We start from the raw sequence: 14,060 nt of genomic DNA, 5'->3' as shown, positions 1-14,060 counted from the left end.
GCCTGGTACTGGTACAACAACAGATACATAGACCAATGGAACAGAATTGAGAATCCAGACATAAATTCATCCACCTATGAGCAGCCGATATTTGTCAAAGGCCCAAAGTCTGTTAACTGGGGAAAAGACAGTCTCTTTAACAAACGGTGCTGGCATAACTGGATAGCCATCCGCAAAAAACTGAAACAAGACCCATACCTCACACCATGCACAAGAACTAACTCAAAATGGATCAAAGATTCAAATATAAAATCAAAAACGATTAAGATCATGGAGACAAAAATAGGGACAACGCTCGGTGCCCTAATACATGGCATAAACACAATATAAACCATAAGTAATGATGCACAAGCACCAGAAAAGAGACTAGATAACTGGGAGCTCCTAAAAATCAAACACTTATGCTCATCAAAAGACTTCACCAAAAGAGTCAAAGGACAACCTACAGACTGGGAAAAAAATTTTGGCTACGACAAATCCGATCAGCCTCTAATCTCTAAAATCTACAAGATACTGCAAAACCTCAACAACAAAAAGATAAATAACCCAATTAATAAATGGGCAAAGGATATGAACAGGCGCTTCGCCAAAGAAGACATTCAGGTGGCTAACAGGCACATGAAGAAATGTTCATGATCATTAGCCATTAGAGAAATGCAGATCCTAACAAGGCCAGCATTAATCCAAAAAACACAAAATAATGCTGGAGAGGCTGTGGAGAGACTGGAACACTTACACACTGTTGGTGGGAATGTCAAATGGTACAACCACTTTGGAAATCGATTTGGTACTTCCTTAAAAAGCTAGAAGTACCATAGGATCCAGCTATCCTGCTCCTTGAAATATATTCTAGAGAAATAAGAGACGTCACACAAATAGATATACGCACGCCCATGTTCACTGCAGCACTGTTCACAATAGCAAAAAGATGGAAACAACCTAGGCGCCCATCAACGGATGAATGGATAAACAAATAATGGTATAGCCACACAATGGAATACGACGCAATGATAAAGAACAACGATGAAGCAGTAAAACATCTTATAACATGGAGGAATCTGCACGGCATTATGCTGAGTGAATTTAGTCAGGCACAGAAATATTGTATAAGACCACTATTAAAAGAACTCAAGAAAAGGTTTAAACACAGAAGAAAACATTCTTTGATGGTAGGAGGGTGGGGAGGGAGGTTGAGGGTTTTTACTATCTAGATAGTAGGTAAGAATTATCTTAGGTGAAGGGAAGGACAGCACACACTACAGAGGAAGTCAGCACAACTGGACTAAACCAAAGCTAAGAAGTTTTCTGAATACAATCAAACACTTTGAGGGACAGAGTAGCAGGGGTAGGGGACTGGGGACCACACTTTCAGGGGACATCTAAGTCAACTGGCATAACAAAGCTTATTAAGAAAATGTTCTGCATCCTACTTTGGTGAGTGGTGTCTGGGGTCTTAAAAGCTTGCAAACGACCATCTAAGATGCATCAATTGGTCCCAACCACCTGGAATAAAGGAGAATGAAGAACACCAAAGACACAAGGGAAGCAGTAGCCCAAGAGACAGAAAGGGCCACATAAACCAGAGACTTCATCAGCCTGAGATCAGAAGAACTAGATGATGCCCAGCTACCACCAATAACTGCCCTGACAGGGAACACAACAGAGTGTCCCTGATGGAGCAGGAGAATGGTGGGGTGCAGAACTCAAATTCTAGTAAGAAGACCAGACTTAATGGTCTGACTGAGACTGGAGGAAGCCCAGAAAGCATGGCCCCTGGATTCTCTGTCAGCCCAGAACTAAAACAATTTCCGAGGCCAACTCTTCAGATAGGGATTGGACTGGACTGTGGGACATAAAGTGATACTCATGAGGAGTGTGCCTCTTAGCTCAAGTAGATACAAAAGACTAAATGGGCAGCTTCTGTCCGGAGGTGAGATGGGAAGGCAGAGAGGGTTAGGAGCTGGTTGAATGGACATGGGGAATCAGGGGTAGAAAGGAGGAGTGTGCTGTTGCAGTATGGGGAGAGTATTTAGTGTCACATAATAATGTATGTATAAATTTTTGTATGGGAGACTAACTTGAAATGTAAACTTCATTTAAACTACAACAATAAACAACAACAAAAAAAGAATTGTCACACTTACACTTTGATAATCCCTTTGAAATTATCATTGGAATTTCATTTATAAATTATTTTGAGAAGAATCTACATGTTTACAACTAAAATCTTCACATTCATAAAAATGGTATATACCGTCTATTCAAATTGCCATAGAGAAAATTCTTATCATTTATTCTGTATAGTTAATATATATTTCCTAAGTTTTTACCTGACAGCCTAACATTCTTTCTGCTAATATATATGAAATCTTTTGTCCATTATACTTTGCTGGGTATTGTTAATGTATTTATTTTTTAAATATATTTATTTTGTAATTTATTTGGTTTTGGTTCACTTACTGAACTGTTAATTCTTAGAAATTTTTAATTTATCGTCTTTAATTGATTTCAAAAAATATTATTTACAAATTATGGTTTTGCCCGTTTTCTAATTTTACTGCTAGTTTTTTCTCATTTGACAGAAATAATAAACTTGTAGACTAATACCACACAATTCTGGTAAAAGAGGGCATCGTTGTCTCCTTCTGACTTTAATAGGAATGTTTTTCACGTTAGGCCATTAAGTTAGCCTTTGACCTTCACAATTCTGAAGTGGTAAATAGGATTTGTCAAGGCCATAATCACTCTACTCCCAAAAACACCCTTCCATGCTACATTTAGTAGGTTCCTCTGAGTTCCTGGCATGTGAATGGCACTCTTTTATGTACAGTCTCCCAGGTCAATTCATAATCTGCCCAATATTTTGTATTCCCTTGTTCATTCTAATTCAATAATAAAACAACTAACATTTGAATGCTTCTTACATACCAGGCCCTTTATAAGGTTTTTAACGGTGTAAATCAATGAATCCTCATAATTACCCCATGTGGGAGGTACTAATATTTCCCCAGTATACAGATGAGAAATTCAGGCACAGAGGAGTTTACTAGCTTGCCCAAGGACACAAAGCTGGGAAGCAAAGAAACCAAAGCTGGACAGAGATAAGTCTGACCTGAAAGCCACGCACTGCGCAGTCCAACCTCTGTTGATGTGGATGGAGGGGAGGAGACAAAGACCCAAGCAGCCTTGCCCTAAAGAACTCTTCCCACTTCCCTCTTGCTTTAAAAAGAAAAAAAAAAAAATGCTGCGATTTATCTGTTCATATATGTAATACGCTTTATGTTGTTGTCAGCTCTTACCCAGTAAGCCCCGGACTCATGGCAACCCCATGCACAACAGAACAAAACATTGCCTGGTCCTGCGCCTTCCCTATGATCAGTTAGGGATCAGACCATTGTGATCCACAGGGTTTTCCTGCAATGATTTTTAAAAGCAGATCGCCAGGCCTTTCTTCCTATTCCTAGTCTTAGTCTGGAAGGTCCACTGAAATTCCTTCAGCAACATGAAGCCTCCACTGACAACCAAGTGATGGCTGCGCATGAGGTGCATTGATAGGGACTTGATCCCAGATCTCCCAAATGGAAGGAGAGAATTCTACAACTGAAACACCACTGCCCTCATATGTTTTACAGAGGCTATTAATTTTTATATGAAATTTTAAAGCTATACTTTAATTTATTCAAAAATTCAAATAAATTATATTTATATATGTCATTTGAAATGAAGGCCCCAGTAAAGCAAATACTGCCTTGTGAATGTACAATTTAAGCATAAATTTATACAATCATAAAAGCTTTTGAAAGCATCCCTAGAGAGTTTTTCTTGCCTTCTTGCCTACAAAAATAACAGTCTAGATGATTATTACTATTCCAGTGACTACTAACACTCTCTATGGTCTTTTGGGGGGTATCACAAAATTGATAATCCATTTTTTTCCCACTTTAACATATGCCACTTTTTGGGATTCTAAAGGACTGAGGAAGATTATATAGCATATTTTGTTTAAATCAAAACATTAAAAAAATGAAAATTATTTTAAAAAAACCTATTCTGTAAGAAAAAAGTGTTCAAGGAAAGAAGGTTTGCTTTGTAATCTAATTCAAAGGACTGCAATCTTTATGCCTGAGAATTTTAAAAAGCTCTTTAACTAGAAGCACATAAATTACCTGCACCGAGACGAAATTAGACGCTCCAGAATGTTGCATTAACTCTTCCTTAATAAAGAAACTTTGTACCAGATTACGTCACATTATATCAATTTCAGTTGTATAGGATTTTAGAGGCCTCTTTACTGACAATTCTTCTATTATTAAATAATATTGTTACACTATTTATACAAATTAATTAGATTGTAACTCCTTGAAGGTAGGGACAATGTTTCCCCCAAACTTTACCACAGTACTTATTAGCACCAAGCCGAGCACACAGCTGGGACTCAAATGTTTGCTGAATTAATGCGTACAGCTTGCTATACTTAAGGGGGAAATCAAAAAATCCTAAATCATGTCCACATAACACATCTAAATTGAATATACTTTATCATACACACACACACACACACACGTGTGTAATAGCTTTTTTCAAATGTAGAGCCCCCGTTACTTAGTACAAATTAGACACATGGTTTACATGCACAGCTGCGGAAGCCCTGCGGACTGGTCTGCCCAGCGGACACCTCCCTTCCTGCTCCTCCTCCTCAGTGGACCAGACGGCCCCCCCCACCCCGCAACAGCCTGGCCCGAGGAGATGCTGTCAGAGGAATCAGCCCGCGTGCCCTCCTGCGAGGTCCCCACCTGGTCGCAGGCCCTAACTCGCGCTCCCTCCAATGCCCCTGCTTCCGACCACAGTTTAAAAGGTCAGCTGCAGCCCTTGTACTTTCCCTTCCAGTCCACCAGCACCAAGCAAGTCTGACCTGCAGCTGTCAGCAGCAGTAAGGAGGGCAGATGGAAAGGAGAACCAAAAAAAACAAAAAAACAAAAAAACCCTATTCGGAGGAGTAGCGACCCTACAGGACAGAGTAAAACAGCCCCAAGGGTTTCCAAGGCCATAAATCTTTACGGAAGCAGACTGCCACATCCTTCTACTGCAGAGCACAGAGAGGCCAGTGGGTTCTAACTGCCGACCTTTCAGTTAACAGCCGCCTTAACCACTGTGCCACCAGGGCTCCTTTGTGCAAAGGAGAAAGAAAAAGCAAAGAGGGATCTTCCCTAATTGTTCTGCTGAGTCTGCAAAGCCCGATTCCCTCTCAGCCGAGCACCCCGGTCCCCAGCCTGTTCCTACCCTCACTCTCAGGCGTATCCTCCCCCTCAAACTGTGAACAGGTGCAGCCCTGCCCCCACAGAGGTGCTCAGAAGTCCTGGGCCCCTTCTTAGACCCCCTCCATCAGGAGAGAGGGTGAGTAGGGCCCTGGAATCTACATTTTTAAGATTCCTCAGCTGAGTCTTCTGTACTAAAGCTTGAAACCCATTGTCCCTGTTCCTCTCCTCCTCCAGCTCAGCTTGTGACAGCAAGCAGGCCCCATGGAGCCTGGAAGATGTGTTCCTGACCACGAATAAATTCTCCCATCCAGTTTCCATTCCCTTGTACGTATACTTATTTGACTTTAAATTGACAAAGCACCTTCACATGCTCTCTCATTTAATTTTCACAACATTTACAAATGAAGAGACGCATGCTCAAAGCAGTTATTGCCCCAAAAGCACAACAGATGTTCTAATTCCAACTCTGAGTTTCTTTCCACCCTCCAGAGCTGCCCCCTTTCACATCTGCGGGCATTTGATCACCTCATCTTGCAACAATATTTATATAGAGAAATGTATTCTAAGTACAAACTGATTTGCAGAATTTAAAAACCCAGCCTATTCCTAAATTGAAACTAATCCATACTTACCCCGAAACCCTGTTGCCATCAAGTCTATTCTGACTCATAGCAACTCTAGAGGATAAAGCAGAACTGCCCCATATAGAGTTTCCAAGGAGTTACCTGTGGATTCAAACTGCCAAACCTTTTGGTTAGCTGATATTTACAGCACTTTAAAGAGTTTTAGCCTCCTGAATCTCAACTGACAAAACAGTTAAAGGCTCTCCTTGCATCTGCCTGGACAAAGTTTTCAAATCAACCTTGACCAAGTTCTATATTCAAACCCCTCCTGATATTAACAATCCTTTCTCACTATCCCCAAGGGTCCATTCAGAGTTTTGAAGTTTCTTTACAGGAGCTGAAGTCATCAGTAAACAGAGTGCCTATGCCACACCAACAATCCATCCTTCTGACTGAGGTCAGCGTCATCTTTCTAAAGGTACAGTTCTGAGCATCTCATCCCCTAGCTGGAAAGGCCCCTATGACTTCCCTTTGCTCATACCATGAAGCCCACACTCTGGCCTATCCCAGTTAATCACTATGGTACATCCTTTATTCTGGCTGCACTGCATAACAATCCCCTAAAACACCAGGTGCTTTAATGACTCTGTTCCTTTGTTCCTGCCTGAAAACAAAACAAAAACCTTAATTTGTCCTTCAAAGTCAAAGGAATTCAAATATGACTTTTTCTGCAGCTTCTCCTGCCACCCCAGCTATGATACCTCTATTACAGCACCTAAATATCTAGTAGTGTATGTATACAACAGCTTCCTCTGCTTGACCGCGAGGGCCTTGAGGCTGAGGCTGTTTAATTCATCCTTATGCCTGTATCTCTATCATCGTGCATAGCACCTAACTAGCACATACCGTTCACTGAGTTGAATTATTACTATTATCTCAGGCCCCATCCCAGACCTACTGACTCAGAATCTACATTTTACCAAGAACCCCCAGGTGATTCATAAATACTTTCAAGGGTAGAGAGTCTCAACACTGGAGTCACCGCCGAGTTTTGAACATTACCAAGGCCTCCTTCCCATCTCCGAAGATTCCGAGTTACTAGGTCTGGCACTGGGGTTTCTAAATGCTCTCAAGGTGATTCTAACGTGCAACCAGGGTTGAAAACATTGACCCAGAAAGAGATGTTGAAACTGCATTCGTGGGCCCCACGCTCAGAGGTTGTGATTCAAGAGATCTCACTTGGGGCTTGGAAATCTACATTTGTAATAAACGCTCAGATGACTGGATACAGACCAAACGTTGAGAAGCATGAGCCTTATGTTAGGAAGTCCAATGAAGAGAGACTATGATAATAATTCAGGTATGAGTTGAACAGTCCTGGACAGTTAGTGATGAAATGGGCTTTATTAGGAATACACAGGTATAAATTCAAAAATCTAAAGAAGAAACTGACAAAATTTGATAGCTGAAAATAAGGATTAAAAAACAGAAAGAAAGTTTAAAATCAAATTCTTTTTTACTTCCTCTGGTAAGAAAGTCCTTCTTAAGAATCTTTACATTTTGTATAAGTTATTTAGCCTCTCTGGGTCTCATCTTCACCCACTGTAAAATGAGGATTTTTTATTTGGTTACCTCTAGTCCGGGCAATTAATCGCCTTGAACAAACCAAACTAGTTGTTATCCAGTGGCTTCTGACTCATGGTAACCCCGTGTGTGTCAGAGCAGAAACGTGCTCCATAGGTTTTCAATGGCTGATTTTTCAGAAGTAGATCACCAGGCTTTTCTTCTTGGGTGCCTCTGGGTGGGCTCCAACCTCTCGGTTAGCAGCCGAACACATTAACCTTTCGCACCGTGTAGGGGCCCCAATGACCTTGAATAGACACTATTCCCACTAATCCCTGAGTCTTCACACTCTCCTTTGTGGCCTCCATGGCTACTTTCTATCTTCCTTTTGATCTCCCTGCTCTCCAACCGCAAAGCCTTGGGAGACTTGGCCTTTTCATTTGTGTTCTATTTTAAATGGGGAAAAATATAATTCTATTTTGAATAGAGACAGAAGGAATGCACTCAATTTATTAATAGAGATATCACGTCTCAAAGTGAGAAGCAGGATTGCTTTTAAAAATCACAGGCATGGCTTGAAGAAAACTAGCGCTCCTAGCGAGATCTGGAATTTGCAGTGGGCTACATGGTGATGGCTTTAAAGTTGACTTTAGTTAACTTGGGGAGCCCTGGTGGCACACTGGTTAAAACGACTGAATGCTAACTGAAAGGTGGGCGGTTCAAAACCACCAGTGGCTCCACAGGAGGAAGATGTAGCCATCTGCTTCCAAAGAGATTTACAGCCTTGGAAACCCTATGGGGTCACTATAAGTCAGAATCAACTCGAAGGCACTGGGTTTGGTTTTTTTGGTTTTAGTTAACTTGAGTTTCCCCCATATATTTGGCATTTAGCATGGTGCAACAGTTAAGTGCTTGGCTGCTAAATGAAAGGTTTGTGGTTCAAACCTAAGGCCTGGGGCTCCACAAGAGAAATACCTGGCAATCCGCTTTCATAATGATTATAGCCAAGAAAACCCTATGGTGCAGTTCTACTCTGTCACATGGGGTTACTAAGTCAGAATCAACTCGACAGCACACAACAAGAATTATGATAATAATGTCTGTTTATCATTTGCAGTTTACAAAGCACTTTCACATATTACATAAAAAAATAAAATAAAAAAAAATCCAGCGATGCTTTTGAGGCAGGTATGGCTCTGATTTTCTGATAAGGTCCAAGACCACAAGACTGGAACACGGCAAGGCCTGGAGGAGAACCTGGGTTCCATAACTCCGGCCCCTTCTGTTTGCCTGACTCCAAGCTCAGGCATGAAAATGCTAACAAGCATATTCAAGCAAAAGGAGGCACTGGAAAATGCTTATAACAAAAAAAATCAAAGACAAAACAGTTTATTTTAAAGTGAATATATGAAACCTGCAGAGCACAGAAATTATACATCACCACCCCCAAACAGAATGTAATTAGGCTTCTAAACCAAGAAATTGACAAAGTAATTTTTCACATATTTTAAATATGTAGATACACAGTAAATACGGTGTCACAATTTTCTTAGTCGTTTAAATTTAATACAACAATTACCCAACATACGTGTTTTTAAAGTGGTAAATTCTAACTTCCTTTAAAAGTATTATCTTCATATAATGTGATTACAAATATTTTGAAATCCAACACTAACCTACATTAAGAATTTTCATAAAGTAACTTTCCCTTTATTGGAAAAAAAAAACAGTGTTTTAAAGACAAGTAGCTAGATTAAATATACCACTGAAATAATATATTAGCACATGAATTTGAGGCCTCATTAAATGCTTCTGGGCAAGCATAGCGAAGCTAGAAAACTCTAGTAAACCTAATGCAAAAAGTGTAGAAGCTGTATTTGTTCACTAGAGGAAAAAGAGAGCCACCCACACACAACATACACCCAAGCCCATCATATTAAGCAAGAGATTTAACAAACTCACTAACCAATAGACCATTCCAATCTTAAGGTTATATTCCTCCCAAATTGCACAACATCCTTGGATATTACAGTGTCTTGCTTAACCTTTATATGATTAAGACAACTGATGCCATTTTTACTATTTTTCTCTGTTTTTATACCAATGCCAAACAACCAATGAACACAATCAAAACCAATGCAGAATTTAATAGAGCTTCAAAAAAATAAGTAAGCAAAGACAAAATGGAACTTGACAGGTTGAGCATAAGGATATAAAAATCTGAGTGATTCCCAAAATGAGAAGTCAGCAGAGTAATGCTATTGCTAACAAAGAGTTAATGGGTCTCGGGACCTATGAGTTCATCTTCACTTAATGTATCTATGACAGCTGCCTTAGGCTTCAGGTCTGATATCTACAATTTGACAGATGTGACTAACAAAACCAGGAGACCTTAACTTCCATCCCAAACTTCACTAGTGAGTTCACTCAGCTGGCCTACTTTAGTTTCCTCACCTGCAAAATTCCAAGAGATAACCTTTAAATTCCAGATTTTTATGAGATTTCCACGGAGATCAGAGATTAAAAAAGAGTGAGAAACAAGGTGCTATTTAAAAAGTCTAAACGTAATTGGAAACAGTAGCACTGGGTTAGTTACATAAGTACTTCATGATTAGTATTAGAAGCTGGCGAAAAAGATTCTGCGGTTTGACAACTGCAGCACTGAGAGCCTGTATTACAAAAAGCAGTGATTACTGTTAGGAATAAATAGGACAATGCAGTGCAGAGCAGTAGCATTTAAAGCAAATTTTAATTGGTATAAAAATATGAATAAAGTCTCACTCTTCTCAATTATGACAATCTCCCCAAATTAAAAATTTGTCAATAGCATGTTTTCAAAATTAGTGATTTATAAACCATGTTTAAAATACTGTCAGTGCTACTGTACACTAGTAAACAGAACCACTCCCATCCTTCCTCAGTACAATGTGTGAACTCAGGGCTGTGGTGTGGCTTGCAAAGAAGAATTGTTTAAAATTTCCAGGTGGCTCTGGCGAGCAGCTAAGATTGAGAGCCATCGGTCTAGGCGAGGTCTCTCACTTTACAGATGCATAAACTAAGGCTCAGAAAAACGAAATGCTTTACTCAGGCATCCAACTAGTTTGAAACAGTAGAATCAGAAAACACACCCTCTAAGGCAGTATTTTCAAACTGGGTCATAACACTGGATCATGAAATCAGCTTAGTGGTTTATAAACAGCATTTTTAAAAATAAAATAAGATAGAATAGAATATCACAGAGTGTTGCACATTATAAGGTTAAGTATTAGAAGCCCTGATGGTGCAAACGGTTAAGCACTCAGCTGCTAACCAGAAAGCTGACAGTTCCAACCCATTCAACAGCTCCTCGGGAGAAAGACCGGGCAATCTGCTTCCGTATACAAGAAAACCCTATGGGGCAGTTCTACTCTGCCGTGGGGTCACACTATCAGTCGGAAACCACTTGACGGCAGGTAACAACATCATCATTACGTGAAACTTTTATTTTAGTTAAATATGTGCTGGTCAGTCTCCACTGGCCTCTGCAGATCCTTTCTCCCCACTTCTCCGCCTTGTGCCCAGCCCCAGGAGGCTGGCTCTACAGAATGCTTCAGTTGAGCCCCTTGCCTCTGGCTTCCAGGTGACTCAGCCAGTGAGAAGCACTATCAGGAGCTTAGAGAATGGGACAAGCATTTGAGGTCACTCCTCTTGGGTGGCCCTGCTCCCACAGCACAGCTCTGGCTGGGTTCTGCTCCTGACAAAGCTCCTCTTCCCTTCAGGCCCAGAGGTGGTAGCAGCTTCCCATTGCTGACAGTCCCTGGGTGCTTCGATATCACCTACTCACACTTCAGAAAATAGTCTGTTTATTAAATCTCTTTCCTGCCAGGACACTGACATACATACTAGATATAAAGACAAACGCATGCATATGTTTGTTGTTATTGTCACCCAGTCAACTCTTACTGGATTGCATTTTCAGAAGTGTGGGCAGGTTTCATGTAAACTGTATCGTTTATTGTTAAGTCATGGTCCAAAAAGTCTGAGAAACACTGCCCTAAGATACAGTCTCAGTGTCGTGATTCTTAGTACACCACTGCCTCTCTGGCTGATGCAGGCAGTTAAGGGGTTGAAACTTCTAAAAGTAAACATTTCAAGATTCCTTCTTTGTAACTGTTACCATTAATAAATAGTAAATGGTAACAGTTGCTACCATTAAATAATGGTCCTAACATTGGACCAAATAATGTCCAAAAAAAAAAAAAAAATATTAAAACAAATTATTTAACAATGCTTAAGACTGGGCAACAGAAAAGACCACCTTGGTAAGGAGTGAGTTCCTGGTCAATGAAGTTAATCAAGCAAAGGCTGCTTAGCATACACGGAGATGAATGAGAAGCTGTACTAGGGACCTATAGGTTTATTTCTAACTTAAAAATCTGTGATTCTATCACGGAGTCTCAAGTTATAAAATTTCTTCCTAAATATATATGAAGCAATTTTTGTCATAGCTTAATATTTAGTTGTTATACTTTTTTTTCTAATCAGCTACGAATTATCTCTTAATGAACAAAAGAATACGCAATGCCTCTCAATGTGGCAACCAAAAAGTTATTTTAAAGTGCCCAACTAAAGAACTGTATTTTGTCAGCTCAATTCTCACAATGAGGCAACTTTCAAAATGCTCTACACTCTGTTCCTCTTTGCAGGAGCTGAGTGGCCTTTTGCTGCCTTGGTAGGTGGGGGGCTGGGAGACTTGGTCTGACATGGGTCTATGAAGGTACCACGCAAGAGAAGGAACCAAGCACCCCAAGCCCAATCGTTCTCCAGTAACAATCCCTCATTCTGACCAATGGCCTCATGTAGATGGTTAGCAAAGACACAGTCTTTAGATCTTGGTCTGTTTGTCCAGCCTACATACACCTGTGCCTGCTTCCAAAGCCCAAAGGGGAGAGCCAGGCAAAGTGCCACATTGTTACATTAATATGAAACTATATTTAAGTATGGGCATTACTCTAAATTCAAATATAAGCTATCCAATATAAGAATATTTAAAGGAAATACAATTACAAGAAAATATGCAAAAAAAGTGGCACTAGATATTACATCATTATTCTCAAGAGTTGCTACTGCAATCTGAAGAATGTCATTCCATATTTTACTACAAAGTAGTTAGTGTTTATAAATAACCATTCAAGAAAAATACAACTTCATTCTGTCACCAGATCTCAAAACAGTATTACACGTTTGCTTTTATAATAGCAAGTAAAATGTACTAAATGCTCTAGACACAAAGCACCCACCCGTATATCACCCACCCCTTTCAGTTTTGTTTCTCAGGACATCCCTGTGGGGTAAGTACGGCAGAGAGGGAAAGGCTCACAGAAGAAATAACTCGAAACTTAAACCAAACTTACAACCGCTGTGAACTGGAGCTGAAGCCTCTGCCTTATCCACTGTACCATGCTGCCTCCCCAAGGTGAACTTATCTAACCTGCACCCTGGCCATGTTTTTCAAGCTCGCTACTGAAAAAAGGGAGAACGTACCGAAAATGCAGACTTTTTTGCAGGCTTGAATCCACATAAATATATATATACATACCCCAATATGAACCTTACCGAGCCCATTAAAGCACACAGTGATGACGCTGGCCTCTTGAGACTGACTGGCTTCAAGTGGTGGCTGTGATCCCAGGGGAAGCCGATTTACTATGTTCCTCTGCCTGTACTGACCCCTAACTCTTGGCTAAGGAGGCTTTGGGTCACTAAGGGATTTGAAAAGATACCTTGGGATAAACCACCATTAATTAAATAATTCAGTAGCCAAAGCCCATTAATGGCACTATATAGAAAAAGCAATGTTGTATTATTTTACTGGCCGACTTAGAAAAATCAGGCCTATTATCCAAATTGCTATAGCTTGCCTTATCAGAATGTATATAAGGAAGCAAAGGTCCACAACGTGTGACTGTTTTCAACTTTTTTTTCATCACATCGCTACATACCAACCATTCTGTGCACGACACAGGGAGGGGAGGGGTACGGTGCCCTCCTCACCAAATGTTTCCAGGCCAGCAGGGAGGATTAGGGCTCTCGGTGCACAAAACACAACACAATGTAGAAAGTGACGTGCCGTGGGGAATCACAAAGTGCCACAAGACGGTATTTGCAGTCAAGAAGGAATAAAAAAAAAACACGCTTAAATTTATAAGTTTAGCAACTTTCTAGGACAGGAAACGTGCTTTTTCTTTGAGTTCAAGTGAATCGTTTCCAACCCAAAGCAAGCCATCGTCCTGGTCAGGGACCGAGATAACGGGAAGGCAGTAGGTCCGCATCAGCGGCGCCCAAGTCTAGTTAGCTCAGACCTGCCAGTTCGCAGCCAGGCCGGGTAGCTGTTGATCTCGGGGCCATTTTTCTTAAAGCAGAGAGAGCGGATGAGAAGGGTGCGAAGAACGTTGAGCCAGGGAGAGGAGGAGGGAGGGAGGGAGGAAGTAGGAATGTCCCAGGAAGAAAAGTAAGAGAGGGCTGCAAACTGGCGGGGAGAGGCTGGTAGTGCTCCGCGGCGGCGAAGTGGGAGGGGAGGGAAGGGGGTCCGCGCCTCAAAGTTCCGCGTCCCGGCGGGGAGGCGCCAGCGCGCCCGGGGCTGCTCACCTAGCAGGAGCGTGGTCCAGGTCCGGCCGCGCCCCGCGCGCCGCAGGCC

The 14,060-nt window shown here is 41.1% G+C and overlaps 1 protein-coding gene across 3 annotated transcripts in view; it reads right to left on the bottom strand.

Moving 5' to 3' along the window:
- The window catches only part of DPY19L1 (dpy-19 like C-mannosyltransferase 1), a 124,068-nt gene extending 110,014 nt beyond the window's left edge, over nucleotides 1-14,054 (bottom strand). For all 3 annotated transcript variants that reach the window (XM_012558109.2, XM_023739584.1, XM_023739583.1), the window contains exon 1: nucleotides 14,012-14,054. The gene's annotated coding sequence lies outside the window, so the exon portion shown is untranslated. The remainder of the gene's footprint in view (nucleotides 1-14,011) is intronic.
- Between the last annotated feature and the right edge of the window lie 6 nt (nucleotides 14,055-14,060).

This window comes from Trichechus manatus, unplaced genomic scaffold (genome assembly GCF_000243295.1).
Source record: "Trichechus manatus latirostris isolate Lorelei unplaced genomic scaffold, TriManLat1.0 scaffold00137, whole genome shotgun sequence".
Lineage (NCBI taxonomy): Eukaryota > Metazoa > Chordata > Mammalia > Sirenia > Trichechidae > Trichechus > Trichechus manatus.
Note: the sequence above shows the minus strand (reverse complement) of the source record. Positions and strands in the feature narration are given on the sequence as shown.